The 26,083-nt window shown below is 40.5% G+C and overlaps 1 long non-coding RNA gene across 3 annotated transcripts in view; it reads left to right on the top strand.

Moving 5' to 3' along the window:
• The window catches only part of LOC147166412 (uncharacterized), a 123,870-nt gene that overhangs the window by 83,328 nt on the left and 14,459 nt on the right, over positions 1 to 26,083 (top strand). Inside the window, exon 6 of one of the 3 annotated variants that reach the window (XR_015096504.1) lies at positions 6,797 to 8,694. The exons of 1 other annotated variant lie outside the window; for it this stretch is intronic. This is a non-coding gene — a long non-coding RNA (uncharacterized LOC147166412). Of the gene's footprint in view, positions 1 to 1,994; positions 2,100 to 6,796; positions 8,695 to 26,083 lie in introns of those variants that run through there. One more of the 3 variants, XR_015096505.1, reaches the window with a different exon arrangement.

Raw genomic sequence — 26,083 nt, forward strand, 5'->3', positions numbered from 1 at the left:
AGGCCAACATTTTTGAAACAAAACCCCAGAAAAAAAAAATCTGTATCTTTGTACTGCTGCATTGTGCTTCAGGTTTCACGCATGCTAAAGCGTAGCGGCGGCGACGTACAGACGCTGGGTGTTTGGCTGCCATCGCCGCTTGTTACCGTCACCATTCATAATTGAGAGGCAAACGCACGCAAAAAGGTGCCGCATCACTTCCCATTTGGCTGACATAGGATGCCGGCGCGCTGGGGCGAGTCCTTGCGATGCCCGGGTGGTGCTGGCTGCCTGGCTGGGTGGCGGTGCGCTTGATTTTGTGACAAGAGTTGGTTGAAATGATTTAGTTTGTAGCTGGTGTCGTCGCGGGATTTGCTGTCTAAAGGTGTTTCGCTGCCGAGCTTGAGCGCTCTTGCTTTTTGCCAGCCATCAAAGCTCTTTAGCGCCGCGCTTGTTGTTAGCTCTGGCGCTAACGCTTGAGTTTTAAAGCGCTTCGGTTGATACTACACGGAACCCTCTAAATTCCAATACAAAGCCAAGTGATCAAAAATGTAACTCAAAAACATCATCAACATCAAAGGAAAGTAGTAATTGGTATTATTCCATGTTTTTTTTTTAGAAAACTTCCCATTATGATGCAATAGGAAAATGCGAATCAAAAAATAAATTGTATGCATCTTAGCAGAGTGCCTCATTGTGTGTGTGTGTGTGTGTGAAACTGTCAATCACCATCTGCTCCTCCTTCATGCTTTCATCCAGTCAGACATTCTTTTATTCAGGTCTAATGCCGTATAATTAACACTCACATGTTTACCACACGCATCAGTGCACGGCGATTAGCGCGCTTGGCTTAACAATAACAACTGTAAGCATGTATGTATGTATGCATGCATGCAGGCGTGGTGTACTGCACACTTGCATGTGAGCGAGATGAAATCAAACAACACCCCCCGCTACCCCCTCCTGCTAGTGTCATTAGCACAAATAAACACTCGGGGAACATTTACATAGACTAAAGCTATATTATAGATTTCATATTCAGCTTGTTTGTACAATTTACTCGCATTTTATATTCAAGAATTGTTTCCAATCGTGGTCATGATAGTTATTGTTATGTTATGGTCATAATTGTTTTGGTTATGATTGTTGTGGTTATGATTGTGAATGTTACGTTGTAGACAAAGTTTTTACTGTGTTGTTTATTGCCGTTGTTCTGGACATAGTTGTTGTTGTAGTTATTGTTATAGTTGTGGTTATGTCTGTTATTGCTCTTATGATTGTTATTTTATTGGTGTGCTTATGGTTCCTGTTGTTACGGTCCTGGCTGTTGTTGTTGTTGTTGTTGTTGTTATGATTGTTGTTAGGGCTGGGTTTAAAAAATCGATATTCGCTATGGAATCAAACAAACTTTTCATATAGCCCAATATCGATTCATAAAACCATTGTTTGTTCCCCAAAACATTCATAAATCGAGGTACTGTTTCCCATTGAAATGCATTGAAATGCAATTAATCTGTTCCAAACCCATCTGGTTAGCGCGTCCGCCTCACAGTGGTTGGTGGTTCCAATCTGGGTTCTGCCCTTCCATGCTTGCCTTGTCCCCCCCCCCCCCCCCCCCCCCAGCTCCTCTGGCTTCCTCCCATATTCCGAAAACATAACAAAACTCAAATCTGTCCGTAGGTTTAACTGGTTGCACGTGCCATGATATGCTGCCGACCAGCTCAGAACATTTTAGCAAACCAAAAGCCGATGCCTGACGCAGCTTCATCACCACGTGGTCTCCTCTTCATCTCGTCCTGTCCAAGTGATTTATTCGCAACCTAAACAAAATGCCAGCCTTACCCCCGTTCACACTTTAAGATACTTCCAAACTTCCAACAATCTTGAATGCAGCGCAGCGTTCAGTCCACTGCTTCCCCGTGACCGGGGCGGTATTTGGAGTCCTGGAAAAAAAAAAATCGCTTTGATGTGCAGAAATCTTCAGGCGTCATCCAGTATTTACGGTGTCTCCCCAGAGGATGGGCCGGGACGGGGGGCTGGTTTGCTGATGGACGAGTATTACGGATGACACAACATGAAGAGGGTCTCTGTCAGCGAGCTGACACCTCCCTTCGCCCGCCATTGTCTCCATTAGGCCGCCGATCACGATGGGATGATCACAAGAAGGCGGGAAGAACGACGCGACTGTCAGGCGAGAGCGGGAACGTCGGGCTGAGGGTTGAGAGAGAGCGAAAAGGGGAGGACGGCTTACAGGGGATACAAACCCAAAGATTATGGTAATCTTCCCGCCTTTGTCCCACCGCGAAATGTTTTGGTACTACGCCTTTTATGTGCGTAAGCAGGGATGTGAACCTCTTCACTGGGCACTTTCTGTGTGGTTTCTGGGTAATTAGCAGCAGTTGCAGGCCCTTTCTGTTTCTCTGCTCAAGCTTATGCTCTTCTTTAGGGGGATTTTCACCCGACCCCCATTTTATTTATTTTTTTTACCCAGCTTTCTGTCTGCAATTCCCAGCCCGGGCCGAGCCGAGCCGAGTTGAGCAGGCCGGGGCCGAAGAGACCATCTGTTGGCCAAAATGCACTAACAATCAAATGCGCAGCTTAACTTGAGACAGGTGACAGAATTTGTGGTTCAATTCGGAGGTGCTCAATGGAGCCCTCAATGGCCTTTGTGTTGTCGACCATGTGCCAAACATTCTATTTTATTTCCATTTCGCATGGAATAAAATTTTGGGGATAATACCCAACTCTTGAGTCGTCACTGATACCAAGTACCAAAACCACTAGTACTTTTGAAACAAAAAATGTCCATATACAAATCCAGATATTTTAAAGAAAGTAATATATATCACAATTAAGCAATTTTCCTTACAATTGTATACAATTAATGGTAATTTTCTATTCTTCTCATTTTTAGTTCCTCATAAAAAAAAAAAACACAACACATAGTTGATACTCGTATCAGCTGTTGCGATGACTGCGATACCTTGAAGTAAGGCCAGGTATCGGCCCGTACCAATACCTGGCATCGATATTGGACGAATACAGTGTTCCCGCAATAAATGAAATCAACAAAGTAGTTAGCATATTTTTACATTTCTTATAAATGTTTTAAGGCTGTAAAGGTCCTCACCACAGTTTATACACTTTTCTCATCGGGGCATTTACATTTTCTCAAATGTTGCTCTTGTTTAAACATTCTAAATGTTCAAGCTTTCATACATTTTATAAAATCGGTACATTACTGTAAAAGAAAATTATGCAAAATTGCACGCCAAAAAAATCCGTAAAACAGCGAGGCTGTGAAAAGTTACGAACGCTGTAACCCCAAGTAAGAAAGCCTTTTTCCACCTGTTTTTATCCGTCTTAGTGGGCGGCCATTTTGCCACTTGACTACTGAAAATGACATCACAGTTGCTCAGGTAACGACCAACCACGGCTCAGCTTCAGAAAACAGGTGAACTGTGATTGGTTAACTGAGCTAATTGTTTCCTAAATGGGGTTATCACATTCAGATCAAGATTATTATAGCTAGCAAAAACTACCGATATAACTACAACTAGAAGTGAAAAAACACATTTGTTGGCAAAATCAAATGAAAATGCTTTTGAAAAAACAAAAACAGAAACGACATCTTGCGCTAATAAAACTAACAATAATTATTGTGTAAATGTCCTTTTTTATTTTCTTTGCCAATTAATATCATACACTTTTGAGGTTGATTTTAAATCTATTTATTTTGGTATTGCTGTATGTCCATGTGCATATATAAATATATATATACCTTTAGTGATGAATAAATTCTCTATATATTAAAAAAACTGAAACTAATAAATAATAAAGTAAAACAATTTCAGCATTTTCAATAATATACAAATCTAGCAAATGTGCCCAAAAAACTCATTAAAATAAATTGAACAAAAAAAAAAACGTCCAAAGGAAAGCTAACCATAATGAGAAATCCCAAAAGTTCATACATTGTATCATAATTGGGATGAACTATATGTTAATAGGAGTTGATAGTATAGCATGCGGAGTAGCTTTACACGTTCTCCAAATATCTTCTTCTCGTCAGTGTATCAATTCGGACAGGAACACAAAAAGTGGCCCAACAACCAGAGTGCTGACTTTTGTCACTTACCTTTGGTGGTCATCGTACAAGAAGGGAGGAGGGGGGCATTTGAAGCAGGTGGGGGCCACGGCCTGCTAATCTGCCTTTCCCATGCACAGTGACGGGATAAAGCGGCTCGCCGGCACGGCAAACGAGCCTTTTCAATTTGTCCGAGCGCTGATAGCGCCTCTCAAAAGAAGAGCTTACGCTCATCATATCAGGCGGGGAGGGGGGCCTTTCATCGGCGGGTTCAGAGGTGAGCCTGAGATAAAGTGCCATACAAGAGATCAGTGGGGCCGGGGGTCCTCATCAACGCGGCGTTAACTGCGCCACATTTGCGCTGCCGCCGCCGCCTTGCCGCCTTTGATGTGCTTTCTCATTTGCGCTCAACAAGGCCCGGCGAGCCGCACTCCAGTGCGTGAAACCTCCTTTTTGTCGCCCGCCATTGTCTCAGTCACGGGTGCTTTGTCTTAGCGAGGGGGGTGCGCAGGGGAGGGGGCGGGGAGCGCATCAAAGCTGGCCAGAGATGGACTCAACAACAGTGGATTAAGGTCTTCTGCATGATAAAGTCCCTACCTAGGGGCGTGGAACCAAGCTAATATGTGAAAGAATGTTATTGAGAGGGAAGAAAGTGGCAAAAAAAGCTGCCCCTTTCTCCGCGTAATGTCCTAATCCGCCGGGCCGACACCGAGACCCTCGGCCCGGAGTTTGTTCATCAGCGAGATGCCCATCTGGATTGGCCGCCCTCTAAGCTGGTTAAACTTCTCCTAAACTCAATGATTGTCCCCCGGGAGAACCAAATGGCATATTAAGTGACGTGAAAGGGGAACGGCAGTAGAAGAAGAAGAAGGAAAAAAAAAGCAAATTAAGTTGAGCTAAACAGATTAGAGGGCCCAAACACGGCGGCACAATGAGCCCAAGAGAGGCGCAATCTCGCTTTCAAAGACGCCGCTAAACTGCTAAGCAAACCTCATCACGGACTGGACGGACCCACTGTGGCCTGCCATACACGTTCTACTTTCACTCATCGTGCTTGGAGAATCACCACAAGACAGACATTTACGAGCACATACTTTGTGTCGTTGAAAAATAACTAACAACGTATTGTAATAGGCGGCAAATTGTCAGGAAAATTGTTGCTCTCCTGTCCAGTTGCAATTATAGTGACTTGTATCTTCATTAGATTGCCTGTAATCATAAGTGGAATTCATTTTCTCTTGAGTAGATTGACATTGTCATAATTGGAATGATTTGTGATGAGACTCAATCGCATCGTAATTGGTGAGATTGATATCATGCTGTGGGACATTGTATAGTCATTTGGATTTGCTGTGTTCTGATGGGGCCAAATTGTATCATAATAGAACATGTAAATCCCCACTGACGCAGACCTGTAACAATTTCGGAGAGACGCTGTAATAAAGATTCTGTACATTTTGCAAAGAGATTTTATAATGCAGCAATCTCGCAATCAATGATGCCGCCAAGTTGCTAAGCTAACTTAAAATGTAAATTCCGACTCTTTGTAAATAGAGTATTTATTGGTCCTTTTGAACAAACAAGAAAATATTTTTTTAAAAATTCCACATATGACTTTTAATTTGTGTCATATTTGATACATCCTGTCACAATGCTTTAAATTCATACTTTTATAACTGTCAAAAATATAATAATAAACAGACTTATCAAACATATTAGTATTTTCAAAAATCTGAAAGAACATTTCCCATTATTAATAAGTATAAGTGCCTCTCCTTTCTTAATTGAGGCAATCTTGCAAGGTCGCTGGAAAAGCCATCAGCTGGGTGATACTGCCCTCTAATGGATTATTCCTGCAATGCGTGTGTCAGATCATATACGTCAGGGTTTTAATGGGAAAAAATATACTTGTGAAATAGAGGGCTCAAAATAACTTGTATTTAATATGATACGTTTGGCTTTATAGGGTTCATGGACTGGACCAACCCCAACGTGGCGGATATTTATTAAAAGCCCAAAACTATTAACAATGACTCATATACAAACACTTTATATACAATCAGGAAAGTTATTTTAGTATTTTGCCTTATATAAACAGATTTGTTGTTGTTTTCTATTTTTAACATTTCGAAGCCTTCCCTCATCCGTCTCTTCTCTCCCTTCCATCACCCTTGCTTCAATCTTCTTTCTCTCTTCCTGCGTCCCTCGCGTCTTAATTCGTCCCTTGAGTGGAGGAAGCCGAGCAAAACGCTGCGACTTTGGCGAGCAAATGTGGCGTGAAGGCGCGTTTATGCTCCATATGGACCACAAGTGTGCTGAAATAGCTTTGTCCTTAGCACGCTTTGTTGCGTGGCAAATTGTATTCCGGCATCTCGTGCTCGTTAGCGCCTAGCTCGTGTTCCAGTTGTGCACAAACGCGCCGATTTTTAATGATCTGATGTCATCGTCAATTATGGATGCACTGCTGAGACCCCAAAGACCGTATAAATAAATACTTTTAATGTTAAGCGTTCGACTCGTGGTTTATGAATTAAAAGTATCAACCATTGACTCATTTCTTAGCATGTTTTTAACATTTGGCTGGTGCGCTATTTATCCCGCTGACGTCCACAGAGGTGTTGGTTGTTATTTTGTTTTAATAAAGCGAGTGTTTGGTACACGGACATCCAATTCCCACCTATGCTGCTCATAAAAGCGTGCGCTCCCTTTTGTTTTGTCCGGAACATTCAGGGCTGGCCGTCACTCCGGTGCGCGCATCCAGCTGGAGAGCTGGATCCCAATGACACGCCGCACGGAGACATTAACCTGGCCAAGCATCAGGACAACACCCAGAGAAAAGGAGGGCACCGTTGTCACAGTTCGTTTGCTCTCCTTTGCCAAAAAGACCCTCACTTGCTCTCCCGTAGGAAATGATGGAAATAATCTCACTTAGTAGTACAGACGAGGGCTTTAAGAACACACTGTAGTAATCAGTCAGCTTGAACCACCAATGAGAAAAAATCGCCTAACAAGTGACACTGCAGTCTTACTGCTTTGGGTATGACGTTGCTTCGGATTATTCTTGTCTAAACAGTCGTTATTTGAACCCCTAACCTTATTTTAAAACATGAACCCAGGGTTGAAACCCTAAACCTGTTTTGAAACCCTAATTTCAAACTCTAGACCAGTCTTAAAATGTTACTTTGAAATCCTACCGCCTTAAAACCTTACTTAGAAAGTCTTAAAACATGACCTTGACACATGAGGTGCAGCGTTAGGACCCAAAAAACCTAACCCTTGACAAACTACAACGGATAGCAGAGCTGGATTCAGGCGGTCTCGAAGGAAATACTTGATGGAGACGTGTCATTCGGTATGTCTTGCGAAGGCAATGCACTATTCTATATGACAGAATAATGGCCTATATGACAAATCAAGAGTGACTAATACAGGACCATAGCAACTGCATAGCAACTGACATTATCACCAGAGTGACGAGACAAACTAAGAGTGGCTACTACTTCATCATCAGGGACCGAGCAACTGCATAGCAACTGCAAATATCACAAGGGACACAACTGCATAGCAACTTACATTTGCATCAATGTGACATATTAACTGCATATAGCAACTTCAAAAATAAAAGTGACGACACAAACTGAGTGATTAATATAGGGTTAGCATAGCAACTGTCATCATCATAAAATACATAATAACTGCATAGCAACTACAAAGAGTGACTCGACTAACTCTAGCGTAACTTAGAAGCTGCATAGCGACTGACAACATAACACAATGACTCAGTGGCCCAACCCAAAACAATGAACCCTTGTTTGAAATCCACATTTTAAAACCCTAACCCTTGATTGAAACCCTATCATTCAAGCCAAACCCTGTCTTGAAACCAAACTCTTGCAACCTTACTTTGCAGTCCTAACCCAGTCTTAAAATGTCACTTTGAAAGCCCAACGCTGCTTAAGAGTTCCGTGAGTGTGTCAGTGCAGTCGGACTGTCACAATGTTTTCCTTAATTAATGAGTGAATGCTGATGCGTCTTAAGTTCTAATGAGCAAGAAACATGTCAAGATGTGGAGGGGGACGTGATTACTGGCGGCTTCCTTCAGGCCGCTTTGAGTAAGCACTTTTGTGCATTAAACTTGATATGGACGCACACGCACGTGTTTCTCGTAGCCTCTGGTCGTTGAGTTTGCTCTGTATGCTTTAGATCAAGCCAGCCAGCTTTCACATTTTCTTATTCTTCCATTCAGGACAACAATGTTATCAAAGTGCGAGTAGTCTAATTTGAAACCCTAACTTGAAGCGTTAACCCTTCATTGAAACCATTGACCGTGAAACCCTTGCTTACCTCAAACCCTAACCTATTATTTCAAAGCCTGACTTCAATCAATTTGAAAACCTAATCTTGTACGACTTTAAAAATCGAACCCTTGTCTCAAACCATCACTTTTAAAGCCATAACTCTGGCTTTAAACTACTTGGAAACTGAAAACTTGAAACCTTACTTAGAAATTCTAACTTAAAAAACCCATCTTGAACCCCTTGCCCTTGTTTGAAACCCTCATCCTGATTTAAGAGCCTATTTGTAAAACTGATTGTGATTAATTTAAAAGTCAATGCAGTAAGGTTGCTGTGAGAACAATCTGGAATAAACCTAATCTGACTTCCAATTGGACATTTTTTTACTTTTTTTTACTAGTTCTAACCATTTGAATCAAATGTGAGGCTTACGCGCAATCTTGTGTACGATACATGTGTATTCTCCTATACAGTAAAGCGCCTGTTACGTACATTAGCATCAGACGCTAACAGAATGTGAAAACGGCTCCCGCGTCCGTCTCGGCCCGCCATGCCCGAGCCCGGCGGCGCCGCATTTTGTAGCACTTTTGCAAAAGTATGGATCGTCTCCTCGTCCCTCCGGCGGGAGCCAGGAATGCGGGAGATTATGCAAAACTCTCCCGTTTGTGGCGTATGCGTCGGTGGCCCATTAAAACGGCAACAGGAGGAAGACCAAGACGAAGAAGAGGAAGAAGAAGCGTCTGCGAAATGACCTGGGGACAGTGGAAGACGCTCTCGTCTCTAACTGAGCCCTCACACTCCATCAGCGTCATCTTTTCTTCCGCTTCGCGCTCGGTTTGCCGCCGCGAAAAACAAAACATTCAAACACGCTGCAAAAACTCAAATCGAGCCAATTGCAAAACAATGCACGATATTTTGGTACCTTGATTGAAGAGGGCCCCGACGTGAACGTTTTTAGGGCTGGAACTAACAAGTCTTGTAATAATCTGTCGTTTAATCGATAAATCAGATTTAAACATAAAAGGTATGCATTTTTATCCCTTCATTCAAAACTGCATTAATTCAGCTTGTCAGAAAATGCACAAACATTGATTATGATTAATATTAGTCGTTGTTTAATTTAACAATAAAGAGAAAAACAGGCTAAAATTCTTATTTTTCGCCAAATTAGAAAAACTGGCTAAAATTGTCGTATTGTCGCCAATTTTTAAAATATGTCTGTTTAAATATCTTTGTCTCACGTTTTATTGTGTTAATATGGAAAATATCTCAACAAAATATTTACCGATTTGAAAAGGGCATATCGGCCGAATTATTTGTCTGTCGGGTCCCATTAATATGTTACTATAACTTTTTATTTAAATTATATTATTGTTTTGAGTAAATGTATCTTAAAATAATAAATACCGTTGTTAGTTAGCGATTACAAAAATGGAGAATTTATTGTCCAATCTAATCTGCCCAGGGCCTTCAGAATCAGTAGTCCTGTCCTATTTAACTCATTTGCAGTCATCAATACATTTGATCATCAGCATTTCTGGTCTGTATAATGGATTTAATTTAAATTGTTTAAATTTGTTCATGTTGTTAGATGCATGTTGATTCTGAACTGCTCTAGATGACGTACATGGCACAGTTGTGTGCTGTTATATTGTGTTTTTGTATCATATTGTTGTTTTCCATAATTGTGATGTGATGTGATGGAGTGGGCTCAGGTACTGAATGCAGTGCGGGAAACCGTAAGCGTACATGGATGCCGATTCCACGATGCGTCCTGACATTTTTTTCCATTCATTTTCATGGCAATCGCCGTGATTCTGCGGCGGAGACATGTAGCGAAAACACGGCGAGACAAGCTTTTAAGAGCATTAAACAAATGCACTTTGGGAAGCACAAACAACAGGAGCGACTCTGGAATTTTGATGTTTATCCGTCCTAATGCGGCCCTCTCCGCCCCACACCGGAACACATGGTCGGCGCGGCGGCGACGCGATCCCATCCGACGTGCGGATATTCAAACTGCCATTTATAAATAGCCGCATAAAAGTCGGGCGCGACGGGGAAACAAACGCGGCGAGACGTTTGTCCGCCGTCTGCTCGCCGCGCGACGTGAACGCTTCTGGCGGCCCGAGTGGAAAGCGTGCTCATTAAAGTCAAATCTCCCTGGCCAGAAAGAAAAAAAGTCACAGTTCTCGCTAAAAGTGGGGGGGAAAAAAACGCTTTCTTCGCAATTTGAAGACAGGCGGCGGCGACGGGAAAAGGTCAATCAGCTTATTAGAGCCTCCTCGGGTAAAGGTATCGTTGACATGTAATCTACACTCTGATTACATTCAATAACATTTGTAATTTGCGTCTCCAGTCCAGACACAGAAGCTACCAAATTGACCATTGTTAACAAGTTTGTCTTCGAAGGACCCATAGAAATGATCAAAAGGACGACAAAATTAATGTTGCTAACACAAGTGGCAAACTTTGCCGCCCAATATATGCAGTTTGAATTTCGTAGCAATGGACAAAATTACTTTAAAATAGCTGCTTTAAACTAAAGCAAAATGGCTAACTTTGCCGCTATGGTTAGCCGACTCACAATGCATCTATCTAGTACAAAAAAGTCTAAATCTGAACTAAACACCTGGAAACAGAGCTGGCAAATCCAGGTCCAGAAAGTAAAAAACCTGCCACAGTTTGGCTTTAGCCCCCCTTGGCTAGCTAGCTAGCTAGGGAGCTAGCTCATGAGGCTAAAGCCAAACTGTGGCCGGGTTTTTACTTTCTGGACCTGGATTTGCCACCTCTGCCTGGAAATGGACAAAGTGATTTAAAATGGCCGCTTCAAAGCTTTGCTGCTACACTTCACCCACACACAGTAACAAAAAATACAATCTAACTTCATCAATCTTTCTAGTACTGTATACACTTCTTAAATTTGTAGCAATAAAGGGAAAGAAATGAGGAAGAGTTTGTCCTGGAAAACAACAAAATTACAAAGTAAAATGACAAATGTTGTAGTCTCACTTCACCTACATGCAATGACATTGTAAAAGAGGGGTAGGCCCTCCCTCACCTGTGACCTGAGTAACTATAAAGAAAATAGTTGGATAGTTAGATTAAAATGTGGTTAACTAGTCATCGCATGACATTTCGGAAGGTTACTAAAACACAGTCTTTACAATTAATTTTCAGTTTGACCCTCCAACAGATGATTTCTAGTTCTCTGCTGAGTTCGGTAACGCTTGATTGGCCGCCAGCGTAGCGTAGCCTAGCGTAGCAGCAGCAGTTCTGTCGACAAGTCTAATGATCACTGCTGTTAAATTCCACTAATTAGCCTGCCCGGTCACTGTGCTGCTGGTTCCGCAATTAATTAAAAAAAAAAAATCAGAAAAGAAAAAAATACTGAGCTGGTGATTTGCAGACATCTTGAAACCCCCCTCACACCCCCACCCCCGCCTTTAAAAAGCTGGCGGGGTCGTGTTGATGGCGGCCCAGAGAAGCTAAAGACGTTCTCATGCTCATGAGAGGGAGCGGGCCGTGTAATTTAAATTCTGTTGACATTTACTGTCAAGGACCATTAATTCTGCCGGGCTTACTCAGCAGCAGCGGTGGGCCGCGGGCGGCGGGCTAGCTCGCTAACGCTACTCTTCTCTTAGCGGATTCGCTCGCACAAAAACACCCGTCGACAGCCAACAGGCAGCAATCGTACTGTAGGTCACAACGTAGCCTGGTGGTTTGTCATTTATCCCACTTGTGTCCTCGCAACAACGGACACCTTCTCCAGCCAGTGAACAAGACGACGGCAATGTTAGCTCTGTTCCTGTTGCGATTTAATCCATTTCTGTTTGAATGTAGTTTAATGTTAGCTACCTACAATGGTGTCAAGCCTATTGATATTTGACATTTAAAAGCATTTGGAAGAAACGGTTGAGCTATTTTACTGTGGGACTAGCATAGCTCTAGCTAGCTAACAAAAAAAAGAAGCTAAAATCCTCATTCAAGCTTTTTAGCGTTTTCTCAACCGCTCTTGCGGTGTCATGGCCGCTATTGCCAACCTGAAGAATGTGTGATGTTGATACAAGCATGACTATGTTTGCTAGATGGGGGGAGCTGTCTTAGCTAACGTTAGTTAGCCTCGACTCTTGAAGTGTTTATTATCAGTTTAGGTTTGTCCTATCTATATATTAAAAAAAATAATAATAATTCAGACTATAAAAATTTGCAAAGCTCCAATGACCCAGGGATTAGCCTCGCTCACATAAGCTAGCACCTATTATCTCCAGCTAGTTAGCTTCTGCAAAAACAAGCTTTTATAGCACTTAAATGATTGGTTAAGTATTTTGATTTAAAGTGTTTTCAATTTAGTACAGGCTCAGTTAAATTTGTCGGATTGGGAGCAGATTAAGATAATGCTGCTGGGCTAACCCTGATCAAATATAGATATTAACTTTTAAAGATGCAGAGAAAAATCTGAATAAATCAATCAATCTTTGAAAACCTTTTTTTTTTTTATCTAACATGTATTTACCTTAATAACTATATTTTTGTGTTTATTTCCAACAGGATGCCTCTTTGTGTTTAAAAGATCAGATCACCGTCGTGTCCATTTTGTCCCGATAAACACTGCAGTCGTTTTCATATTAGCATAGCTAGCGCGTGCAATAAGCCAGCAAGTAACTTGAGTGAACAACACATGGAGATATTAGCCCTCATTTTCCTGATCTTTTGACTGTGAGCACAAAGCACATCTCGGCGTAAATACGCCGCGTGCGTACGAAAGCGCGCTCTTTAAAGCGCAATTTGCCAAGCGTGTGTTTAGCTGTTGAGCTAAAGTGTATCGGACAAGGCCTCGGCTCGAGCTCTCGGCAATGACACAACCTTGAGTGAATAATGGGCACAGCATCTGCGGGCTAACGGCCACGGGCTCACGGGGCGTAACGGCCGCCGATTACGCCGATTGCCCGCGTTTAACGCATCTGGCTGATGTTTTTAAACTTGGAAGGAACATTGATTTGTTTTTGTTTTTTTAACTCTTTGTGACAAAAAGCAGTATTAGAAATTGCTTCTAGGTGATTAATTGATGATTGTTTGATTTCCTGGCAAGGCATTCCTTGTGCTTGTTTTTTTGGCACCATTTACTGACTATTAGTGACAAAAATTTGAATCCAATGAAATTGTTTTAAGATGAATATTTAAAATGTTTAAGGTCACAGATTCCCAGTATATAAATAGTGTTATCCCAATAGTTTAGTTTATGTTCATATGTAAAAACTGTTTTACATTGAGCTGTTTATCGACTCAATATTTGTGACAAAAAAACTGCTTTAGAAATTCATCCCATTTTCAATAATTTCATAATTTTATCCAAATCCTCTTTCGACACATTTTTCTTTGCTAGTCTTATATCAGCATAACTATTTTATGCAGCAGGAGTTACCAACATGGCCCCAAGGCATCAGGATAGCACCCAAAGACAACAAGAGCAGCCTGTGGGTCTGTTCTAAAAATAGCTTACCAGTGACGGGAAATTTTGATTTCCTGGCAATATTGTAGAAGTGAGCATTTTACTCTATTGCTATAAAAACATTAGAGTCTCTTCTTTCATCAGGAAAAAGAAAGTATATTTCTCTCTGTTTCCGTTTTGCAGCAATTAGCATTAGAATATAGCTAAGTTTAATCATTATTGAGAAATCTGTTTTTAACAGTAGGGGAAAGGAGCTTTTTGCAACATGGCCCTGGTTGATCTCTTGTACTCTGCTGGCCGTTTTTGTAATAATTACCATGGTTTTAAGTGTCCTCTTTAGGTCAGAGGCTGCATAAAATCCTTCTCTATGCGCTAACATAAAAAAAACATATAAATAAGTTTTTGGAACCACATCAATATTTAAAATAGAACGTTTTTATACGTTTTTGGGAGCCAATGAGTTAAAAACGGAAACACATGTCAAGATTTAGAAAAAAATGAAAATATTGGATATTGATATTCATCTCTTTCCTACCTTGTTGCATCATTGTTAAAGTAAACAGCAGCAACCAAAGTAAACTTTCACATGCACAAACTCGACTTTCGTGTACAATTTTGTTTGGTGATCACCAAGACGAGTGCACAGATTTTTCGGTGCGGCACCAGGGCGGGGTTAGCTCCCGCTGCTTGTTTTTTGCTATTAAAATTGCGAGACTCCGAGAGTGGAAAACACAAGGAGGTTGATACAGTACTACATTTCCTTGGCGGTGGGAGTGTGACCTAAATGGAGGATTAAAGTGCGTATGAAAGGGGGCTTTAAGTGCGGCGCTGCAGCTTCTGACAGGTCCTTGGGAGATACACACAGACTTGCTTGCAACACATGTCACATATCATAGCTTCAGCGTGTAGCCCCAGCGCTACCTGCGAGCTACAAATGTGCGCTCGCTGTCATTTACACACACACACACGGGCGGGGGAGCAAATAGCGGCGTAGCATTGTTTGTTTTTTTGTTTTGTTTGAATGCTGTGATGTGAAAAACACGAGCATGCGTTCAAGTTTGGTCGTGACACATTTTGGATGCTAGCTTGTTTAGTCGTATTATGCTAATGCGCTGGTGGCGGGGTGTGGGGGCTCGACGCGCACACACTCCCATGCACACACACACGTCATCACCAGAAGCTTATTATTAGGATTGTTTTGTTACAGCTCCAAACCTCAAAGAGCAATTTTCCACTTCATTTGCAAATGCTTAGCGTTCTATTTATTGTTCATTACCCGCCACTTGGGAACGCCGTCGTCTGAAAATGAAACAAAAAAAAAACACATTTTGAATGTAAAAAGATGATTAAATGTGTTATTATCACACCTGATGATGTGTTGTTTCATATTAAAGACGCTTGAATATAAATGCACATTTATGCGACTATTATGAGACAAACACATGAATAAAGCAGTTTATTTTCTAAAAGAATAGCTTGCTGGACAGCTAACACCCAAACACATATTCTATTTATCTCTGATTTATTTTCTTCTTCCATTTGTTTAAGCAGCTGAAATAACTTTAAATGGAAGACTGTTTCAATGTTGACCACAAAAAAAAAAAAAGAAGATATCTTATGTGTGGCACGTCACTCAATATTGTTTATATTATTTGCAAAATAAATACAGTTATCACAAAAAAGTTATATTCTCAACCTGTGACACATTTTGTCTCTATATTCAAAATCAATAAGATCGTCACTTAATATGATAACGATGGGTCTGATGGGTTGCGGGGGCTGGAAGGGGGGGGGGGGGTGTTGGCGAGGACGTGCGATGGCAATCATTGTCAGGATGGAAATTGTTGGCATTTTGTGCTCTTTTAAAAGAAAGTGGGCGCTCATTAAAAGGCAGGCCTGGACGTCATTAGCCAATGGAGGAGCGGCGCTATCACGGCCGCGCTGTCGCCGGTGTAGCTCGTCATGGAACCGCGTGATCTCCCTCCCACCCGTTAATGTGAACTCGCGCCCTGCGGCGGCGCGGAGGCTTTAATGAGTGCGAGACGGCCACGCACTCACTTCCCACTCTTATTACGCCGTCATCTTGTATTGTACAAGTCAGATATGCTAACTTGTAGTAACACAATTATATAGCCGCCGATGCTATCATGCTTATTTGTGTTCATCGCAAATGAAGTAATGACTCAGATGAGAGATCAAAACAACCCATCAACTTGTAGACCATGCTAACTTGTACTAACGCAAAAATATTTACAAGGAGCCTTGCTGCATGCGCTTTAATGACAAAAGCAACGGTTGATGCTAACTTGTGGTAACATAAAATACATTAACAGGTAACATCGCTCGCTCTAAAATGACACAACAAGCCATTGCCATACTAACATGCTAACTTGTGGTAGCATAAAATATATGAAGGGACCTTGATGGTCAATCTCTGATAAAAACAAGCTGTTGAGGCTAACATGCTAACTTGTACTAGCACAAATACAGTACATGCTCCCCAGTGCTTGCTCTAAAATGACAAAACCAGTCAATGACGCTAACATGTTAACTAATACAATCACAAATATGTCAACAAGGAACCTCAATGCTCGCTTTGGAATAGCAAAACATGTTATTAATACTAATATAATAACTTGTGCTATTACAAATACAAGAAGCCTAAATCAAAACAAGCCGTTAATGCTAACATGCTAATTTTGTACTAGGGCAAGAAAGCGTCAAATTGCATGTAGCGTAAAAACTAATGATCAGCATTGCAACTGCCATCACCCCCCCCCCCCCCCTAAATTCCTTGTGATAGAATAACAATAATTAAAAATCAATGTTTATATTCCATTCCATCCAGCAGATGCGAACAAAACAAGTATGGAGCTGAGTATTTATGCTGTAGTTTAGTTTTTCTCATTGCACTTTTGTTGGGAATGAGAGATGTTGACTTTAAAGAGCCAAGCAGTTGGAAAAAGGACATAAAGGTGATTAAAATCTAGAGGAAGTGGCTCAAGTGGCCCCCTGATATATAATAATAAAAAGTGTGGTGCAGTGGGGGGGAGATCAAAAAGAGGTGCGCGGTAGCGCAGGTTTAAAAAAATTAGCAATGCTCAAGTGGAACGGAAGTGGCTTGCGGCGAGCGAGTTCCCGCAATGTGAAGCAACATGGACCTCCAATAAGCTTAAGGAGCGATTTGATATTGCGCCCAGCAGGTCGGACGCTTTCAAACGGGCTGCGCTCTCATAATCCAAAGCCAGCGAGCTTTTGCTTTTCTTTTGGAAACTTTGAAGTGCCACAAAACCAAATGTTCCTGCAAGCTTTTCCAGTGAGGTCAACCCCAGTCATTTGTTGATGCCTCCCTCCCGCCGCAAAGCAACTCCGCCACCTTGTTGGACTTTTTACAAATTAAAAAAAACGTTTTAAGAAAAAAAGTGTGCATTTTTAGATTTATTAAGTAAAAACCGTAATAACGCTAGGATAAAAGTAAAAGTAGGATTTTTCACAGAATTTTTTTAAAACATATATATATATATATATATATTTATTTCATGAAAAAAAATTCGCTCTTTTTAATTAATTAATTAATTTATTAAAAAAAAAAATAATAATATAATGTTTGTTTGTTTTCCCGGAAAGTTGCAGTCAAATATTAGATTTTTTTTTTAAACAAGTTAAAAAATAAAATAAAATAATGTTTTTTACCCAGTCCAACAACATCCAAATCTTTCCAATTTTTAAAGCAATATGTCGTGATTTATGGTATCAAATGGCTTCTTTCTACTTAAAGTGTGGTTTAATCACTATAACCCATGATATAGTTCAGTTCCATTTATCGTCTATAAAATATTATATATTATTAATATATCAACAATATTCCATAAATTAACATTTTGAGGTGCAGCAGAGTTGACGTTTATTTTCTAGGGCGGTGACAACGACAAGTCAATAGTCGGCGTCTCCACAAAACACAAGCCGGCCTTGTCCTGTCGGCGGCGTGCCGGGCGTGAACACAAGTTTTGGGCCAACGTGGGAATGCAGCCGGCGGGAGCGTCTGGGAATCAAGTGAACCCGCCTCATAACTCAATGGCCTTTTCGGCTCCCCGTTTGATTGCTCAATATTCAGCCAGAACAATATGGCCGCCTTAATTAACTTCTCTCAAAGGTGACGCAGTTTGTGCCACCATCTGCCGGGAGACAATCATGCATGTGTGTGTGTGTGTGGGGGGGGGGGGGGGGGGGGGTGTGGGTGTGTGTGTGTGTGTGTGTGTGTGTGTGTGTCTCCCCGAGTACATAATCCCCTCCACCATTAAGACTTGTTTGAATGCAGCGCTACAAACGTGTCAATTATACAGCACTTAGGAAGCTTTTCCAGACATTGCTGCGTAGAGAAAAAAAATGCCTCAACTCGGCCTAATTAAGATGTAAATACAATAAAACACTTTTAATGACCGCGCCGTAATAGCAAAATGGCCCACGGCCTGGACTTTGGGCGATCCCGACTTGAAATGGCTAAGTCGTGAAGGTGTGAAGGTGGTTTTTTGTCCGAACAGCTACTAAAAAGCTCTCACAATTATGATGATTTATCTTGAAAATGTCATCTTCCGCTAAAGCATGCATGTAAAGTTGTATTTCAGAGTCATACCTTTCTACAAACTTTGTACTTTTTCCCTGAGAAAAGGTCGACGACTACATACTTATATTCAACAAATGCATTTATACAGAGGAAAAGATTTGAAAAAAACCTTACGAGAATGAAGCCATATTTCTTAGAAACGGTTCTTGTTTTTTTATTTTTTATTATTGAGTTAAAAAAAAGAAGTTATTTATCAAGAATAACTTTTTTTAAAGGCAAAACTTGATATTTTTCAGCATTTAAAGTTGTATTATTTCAAGAAAGCAAGTCATATTTTTTCGAGGAAAAAGGTAATACTGTAGTTTTCTACAAATATTATTTTTCGTAGGGATGAAATATAGGTAGTTTTACAATACTTTTTCTAGAAATAATTCAGTTTTTTAGCTGTTGTTTGTTTCCATTTTCTAGTAATTTTTAGTCCTATTTTTTTTCTAGAAAGTATGTAATATTTTATTTCTAGTAAAAAGCAATGCTTTTTAATATTTTTCAAGAAAGATGTTTCTTTTTCTCCCTGATGAAGCACCTTTAATGAACTTTTTATGTTTATCATATTTTTTTTTCTAGATCCCCCCCCCCCCCCCCAATTCCCAAAGCAGGAAAAAAAAAAATCTAGATATACTTTTTTGTAATTATAGATTTCACACTTTGGTTTAATGTCCTGTTTTTTGTGTGTTTTTATTTTATTTTATTTTTTTAAGTCATATTTTTCTAGGAATAAATTTGTGTTTTTTGCTCTAGAACAACTGTCTTTTCCCCAAGCAAGAAGTGCAATTTTACAAAACATTAGATGATAAATGATGCAGCCAAATGGGACCTTAGTCTGAACGTGGGTCGGAATTGTCGCAGGTTCCCTCTTTTCCAAAAGTCTGCTTAGACTTAATTAAAAAGACGATTATGACGACTTATGATAACGATTGGACATGAGGCCCCGAAAACGGGACCACACAAGGCCATCAAGGTGGCTGCTGAACTTGGGTCATGATGTGATCTTTGTGTGTCCTAATCTGATTAAGTCATTGTGGAGGTCAACTTGAGCCTCCATCTTGTTAGCAGCTGGCCAAAGATGGATTACGGCGCCCACTGAGCCGGAAAATGAACTGAGCAGTTCAGCGTTGGCCTTGCTGCCTTTCAACACCTCTTCAGGCTCCTTCGGCTTTTCTTTCGCCGGCCCTTCAAACCGCATATTATCCTCATGCCCCTCACGCACACACACACACACTTGTACCCCACCCCCTCCCCTTCTTTATTTGGCACTGATGCTTTAACTAAGTGAGGACAATGGCGAAGAAATTCTGACCTCTCTGTTGCTTAAAGACGTCTCTGACCCGCCGCCGCGTTATGAGAACACCATCGAGCGCTAAAGGGAAGATTTTTGGTCTTAAACGACTGCGAGCGACCGAGCCGGCAGGTTGAGATGTCTACTCCTGTCAAATGAAGATTTCTTGCCCCCCCAAATTATGCAAATGCCACAAATGGTGGCGGCCCATGCTTTCGACACACAAACTGCCTTTTATGTCGTTTTTAAGAAAAAATGTTGTCATGTTATGAGAGTAAGGTTGTTTTTTGAGGGGGAAAAAAGTGAAAGAAAGATGCAGAAATAGGAAAAAGTCACATTTTCTAGATAAAAAGGCAAACTATTGAGATAATTAAGTAGTATTTTGGGGGGAAAGTCTGCCTTTTCCCGATAAAAACTATTAATATTGTGAGATTAAAGTAAAATTTTTAAAATAGGTCAAGATATTGAGGAAGAAAGTGGTGTTTTTAGAAGAAATTTTCCCAAAAAATAACTTGAATATGATATTGTGCTTTTTCAAGAGAGAATATTGAAGAATTTATGTGATTTTTTTTTTTTAATTAAGTGAGCTTTTTTCTAAATAAAAAGTCATAAAATTATTACAATAAAGTTTTATTTTTTTTAGGGAGAATACTAAAACCTACACTGAACTCATCTTCTACAGAAACGTGCTACTCGTGTCATTTTTGGATGTGGATACAGAGACCACACTAATCCAATATTTATACTAAAAACTTTAACATTTGATGAATTGATGGAGTTTAACCGCTTTGAAATAATGCATAAAGCTCATCATGTCATTTTACCAGTTAATATACAAATATATATATTTTTTTAAAGTGAACGTGAGTACAAATTAAGAGGAACAGATATTTTTCCCAAACCTAAGTATAGAACAAAACAAAAAGAACAATATTTTTCAACTCAAGGTGTCAGTTTGTGGACGAATCTGGATTGTAAAACAAAATCATCTCAGTCTATCTGTATTTTTATTTTTTTTTATGTATAAAGAAAAATTACTGGAAAAACACATATAGCATAAGGACATGCTGTTGAATTATTTTATAGAATTGTTACATTGAAGTGAGTGAAATAATTTGAATTTAAGAGAAACTAATATTCTAACTAATATTTCCAAAGAAAGTCATACACCTATAGATGTTTTTTTTTTTTTTTAAAGAAGAAAAAGTCACTTTAGTTCAAGAATAAAAAAAAAAAATGTTTGGAATATTTTTCCCAAGGGAAGAAACACAAACACGCTAAAGTGTCCACAATTTGCTGGTAAACGAGCGAGAGCGTGCAAGCCGACAGGTCGAGAGAGGTCTCCCCCAGCTAAATGAAGATATTTTGCCCCCTCGGTAAATTATGCAAACATGCGAGAGCTGGTGGTGGTCCGCTGCGTTTTGCTTGTGGTGGTCTTCTGGCGGCATTGAGCGCCTTTACAGTGAATGCACACGGCAAGAAGAGTGAGTGCCCCTAAAGGCTGAAAGAGTTCAAAGCTTTCAAAAGACAAAAAGGCCTAAGCCGGGATTTCTCTCTCTTCTTTTTTCGACGTACACTGAAAAGAAGAATCAAATATAAGTTGGCTCCAATGCCGTGCGTTTTTATTAAATGCCGTTAGAGGAAAAAGTCGTGCGGCCAAGGGCGGCCATTTTGCGACGCGACTGCTCTTTTGGCTTTGCGTTGCGTCGTGTTTTCAAGTACGCGGCACTACACACGGCGGAGAGCTAATCAGCAGGTTTTCTCCCCATTATCGCTTCCCGTCTGAGGGGAGCGCCGCGCACAAGTAGCCCCTTCTATTGATTAGCCGGACGGGAATTTAAATATTAATACACTGGCCGGCCCCGCTTGGCACTCTCTCGCTCTCTGCGGATCCGCCGGCTGCATGGCCAAGCACTCATTCCCCAGATTAAAAAGAACCCTCCTCCTTCTTCTTTTTTTTTGAAGCACAATCCGCCTTTCTTTTCAGCCATTAAATAAAACTTCAAGGAGGCAAGTGGCAACGAGGATGAAGACAGTCACGTCTTGCCTTCCGGCTTACAAAGCGCAATAACGTAAAGGGCTCCGCACACAAAAGGACAAAATACAAGAACACGGTCGTAAATATGACGGCAAATTCTTACCGAGGTAAAAATAATGTTTTTAAATGAACAAAAAAAATCAGTTTCTTGTAGAATAAAGGTATAGATTTTTCGAGATAAAAAGTTACACTGCTCACAAAAAAAAGTTAGGGATATTTGGCTTTCAGGTGACGCTCCAGTCATATCATATCATGAAAGTAGGACATTTAAGTAGAAGGATGCACTGGGGATTTCCTCATCTCAAACAATTCATTCAAGGAAAGTTAAAAATAATGGTGGGTACGCCACAACCAAAAAATTCTCAATAACTGGTCATGTGCCCTTGAGCATCAATTACACTCATTGTCTGCTGAGGCATGGCAACCCACTCACTCAGGTTATGGGGTGCCGAGTTTGCAGCCTCACTCAGCTGATCCCACAGGGGTTCAATAGGATTCCGGTCTGGAGATCCTCCAATTGAGGTACACCGGTCTCCGACAGCCGTTCCCTGATGATGCCACCTCCGTGAGCTGGAGCATTGTTGTTTGTGAATTTTGCCGTTTAGCTCCTCGTTAGAGAACAGCAACTTGTGCAAAAACTACTGAAACAATTAACAGTTGGACGTGTGCATTCAAAAGCTTAGAGGAGGTCACATTAAGTTCACCTGGAATGGTTTGAATGCATTTTAGCCTCGTCCTGAAAGCCAAATACATCTAACTTTTTGTGTGTAATGTATTTTTTTCTAGATTCAATGTAACATTCATTTTTGCCATAAAAGGTGATATTTTAAGATTAGTCCTTTTTCCAAGATAAAATAAGTTTGATTTATTTTATTATCAAATATCTGTCATTTTTCTAGACTAAAAGTTTGTATTCAGTTTGAGATAGTTTTGTTTTCTTTAAATAAAAAAATATTCTTCAAGAATTGTGTAAGTTTTTCAAGATAAATTATCATTTAATGTAAAAAAAATCTGATTTGTCCAGAATCACTGAATTTGACAAGATAAAAAAAAAAAAAAGAATATATATATATATATTTTTTTTAATGTGATTATTTAGAAATAATATATATGTTTCATGGGGGAAAAATTCTAGAGTGATAGAGACAGTCATTAGATTAGGTAGACCAAAAGACTTTAGATTTAGTGTTGTATTTTTCTAGATAAAAGGTTGTATTTATTTTTAGATAAAAATAATGATTTAAAAGGATAGTTTTTTTCCCCAACATGAGTAATTTTTCAATAAAGCCATAAAAAGTTATTTGAGAATAGTGCCTTTTTTTTAGAGTAATATTATTCTAGATCATGTTTTATTTTGAGGAATTCTTTTTCGAGAACTGTAAAAAGTTACATTTATTGAGATAAGTAATACTTTTCTAAAAGTTTTTATTTCTATATAAAATAGTTATAAGATTAAAAATGTTCTATCATAATCTGTTTAATATAAAAATATTAAAAATTTACTTTTTCACAAGTCACATTTTCAAGATTAATAACTGAAAATTTTCAATATCATTCATAATTTTTCTCAATAAAGTTTTTCTAGAGTATATGTTGCATTAATTTTGAGAAAATCTCATTTTTGGATATCTGAATTTTCTAGAAAAAAAAGTACATTAGGGTTAAGTAATATCTTTTCAAAAAGAAAGTTGTAATTTACACTAAAAAATGTTGTTGTTTTTTATCTTACAACAATATATACAAAAAAAATGAACCATTAGTTGAGTTTTGTTCTAGCAAATAAATCTAATTTTATTTTAAGGAAGAAACTCGAGATGATGAATGATGATGATTGAAGTCTGACTGAAAAAAAGTCAAAAAATGTTCAAGTTCTATAAACCACTGCCATTCAGAGAGAGTGATTTTTTTTTTCAAAAGAATGACTTTCATTTAAAAAAAAATTTAAAAAAATTAATGAACGACTTTCAAATCCGATGAACTGTTCATACACAATAACAGCAGTCTGTAGTCCACCATTAAAGCGGCAACGTCTGCTCAACTGGCCAAGTGCAAACTGAGCATTCACTGAATCCAAATTGCTCCTAACCCATTTGAACCAATTGCCTTATTACGCATGGAGCATCCCGACGCAAATCTAACGTGAAGCCGTTCTCTCCCGCCCAAAACAGCGACCGGTCCACTCGACCTTATAAATGAGCACATTTGCCCGGCGGGCTCGCGACACAGGCTAGGGGACACTAGCGCGTTGACGCAAGCGGCGGGCGAGCGAGCGAGCGACCCAAAACGCGCCACTTACGACCTCACTTGACACGGAGGGGAATGCGTCGTTCAAACAATGCTAGCTAATACATCGTGCAGATTTCATGCTACGCAATGCACCACTATATCACATATAACAGATTTGTATTTACTGATTTATTTTTGGTGGAACGTATCCATTTGTCTGTTGTAGTAATATAAATTTGCACTATTTTGATGAATATAGCGAACCAAAGAATGAATAAAAGTCAACAAAATACTGAAATCTGGTCAAAGGTATACGCGGTGTTAATATGAGAGCATGTCTTGGACGTAAGGAGCTCTTGATCGTCAAATGCTATTAATGCGAGAGCACAGAGGTCATTAGCATCGCTCCATGGCGTAGCGTAAAGCAATCACCTCTCGAGATCCGCCGGACCATCTGTCCTCCCCCCCGCCGCCGTTCGCCGCAAGTGTGAGGTCACTTAATGACGGCCGACGCGCATTTCCGACCGGGGGAGCTGATTAGGCCTCGCTGCCGACAAGTGTTAATCAGCCGGGCTACTGTTCAGGATTTTAAACATGCCCCGCTGCTCGTCACGGACCAATGAGGGAGGGCCGGTCCGGGGATGCGGTGGGAAGGTGTGAAAGCTTGGATGTGCCGTCCGAAGTAGGCCTGTCTTTATAAGTTTTTCTGTCCGGGTCGTTTTAATTGCTCTGCTCACGTGTTAGAATCTCAACTCAACTTTATTTATAAGGCACTTTAAAACAAACATTGCAGCATACAAAGTACATTGAATAGAAATCAGTCATGCAACTGATGAAATAAATAAAATATTCTTTGCTACGGAGACGACTAAATAGCTCATTAGCATAGCTAACAGCAACTCGTTACGTCACGATGTGACTTCACAAAAATAATTAACTACACTTTTTACGAGTACTCTTTTGTGCTACATTTTCAGTTTTATAACAATTCTTTTGTCCTTTTTATGTATACTAATGTCCCAAAATATTCTATATTATTTAGAAAGTACTGAAGAATGTGGTCAATGAGCTGATTTAGTACAATTCTCTAAGACAGCAGTCTGCAGACCAATTTTTGCACCACTTTCATGCAAAGAGATATTTTTGACTGACTGCCAAAGCCGCAGTGAAGTGAGACCGAGATGACGTCTGGTTGGCGGCCGCCCTCGTCCCCGCGTTCCGCCGCCGCCGCCGCACCGCGATGGAGCAGTTTGCTGTTAGCCAGACAAGTCAAGCTAGCCACCGCAACGGTTGTTCATAGGCTAGTAGAATACCATCGCAGTCGTCTAAAAATATCCTTGACTCAGTGTGGATTCTCGTGGCTGAAGCCAGATGGCAGCCATCTTGTGTTGCCACTTGCCACTGATGCTGCATTCACACCAAAACCGGGGGGGAGGCCTTTCGACGGCGCGTTTGCATTGTAGTCAATGTACGTGGGTGCGGCGCGGAAGACACACGTTTGGAGCGCTGGGACGCGGTGCGGTGTAGCAAAATCCGCACATTCGTGACAAAAATCCGTACGCTCGCATATTCGGCAAAGTTGAAAATTTTTAACTTTTTTCGCTTTTTTACCTCGCGGGAGCCCGTCGGCTTCGAGTACAGGCTGCGTCGCACACAGCGTCATGTGTGTTGCCACCCCGTGCGCCAGCCGATGATTATTATTCTGCTTTTATTTTGAAGTTGCCTCTCGGAAGCCATCTTTGTGGCGGCTGACTTGACTCGGGTTGGAGGCAGTCACGCTGACTGAGCTGCATTTTGCTTAATACACAAATGAGAAGTGACTCAGTCGAATCCGGCGCGCACATGAACGTTGTCAGTACGCACGCGTGTGTGCGCACCGTTCATATGCGCCCGTTTGCATATTAATATTCTGTAGCTCCTTGTTTCCTGTCATCTCACTTTATTTCTTCCTTTTTTGCTGCCTTTTTTTCCGGCAAATAGATTCTGCGGTTGCTTGACAATGTCGCGCGTGTCCGGGGAGCGACAGTGTGCCTTCTTCTCCATAATAGTCCTCTTTGTTTTCATGTTAACCTCCGCTTTCAACTTGACATGAATTGTGTCATATGA

Source organism: Leptonotus elevatus, chromosome 11 (assembly GCF_054856555.1).
Source record: "Leptonotus elevatus isolate MCC_2025b chromosome 11, RoL_Lele_1.0, whole genome shotgun sequence".
In the NCBI taxonomy this organism is placed as follows: domain Eukaryota; kingdom Metazoa; phylum Chordata; class Actinopteri; order Syngnathiformes; family Syngnathidae; genus Leptonotus; species Leptonotus elevatus.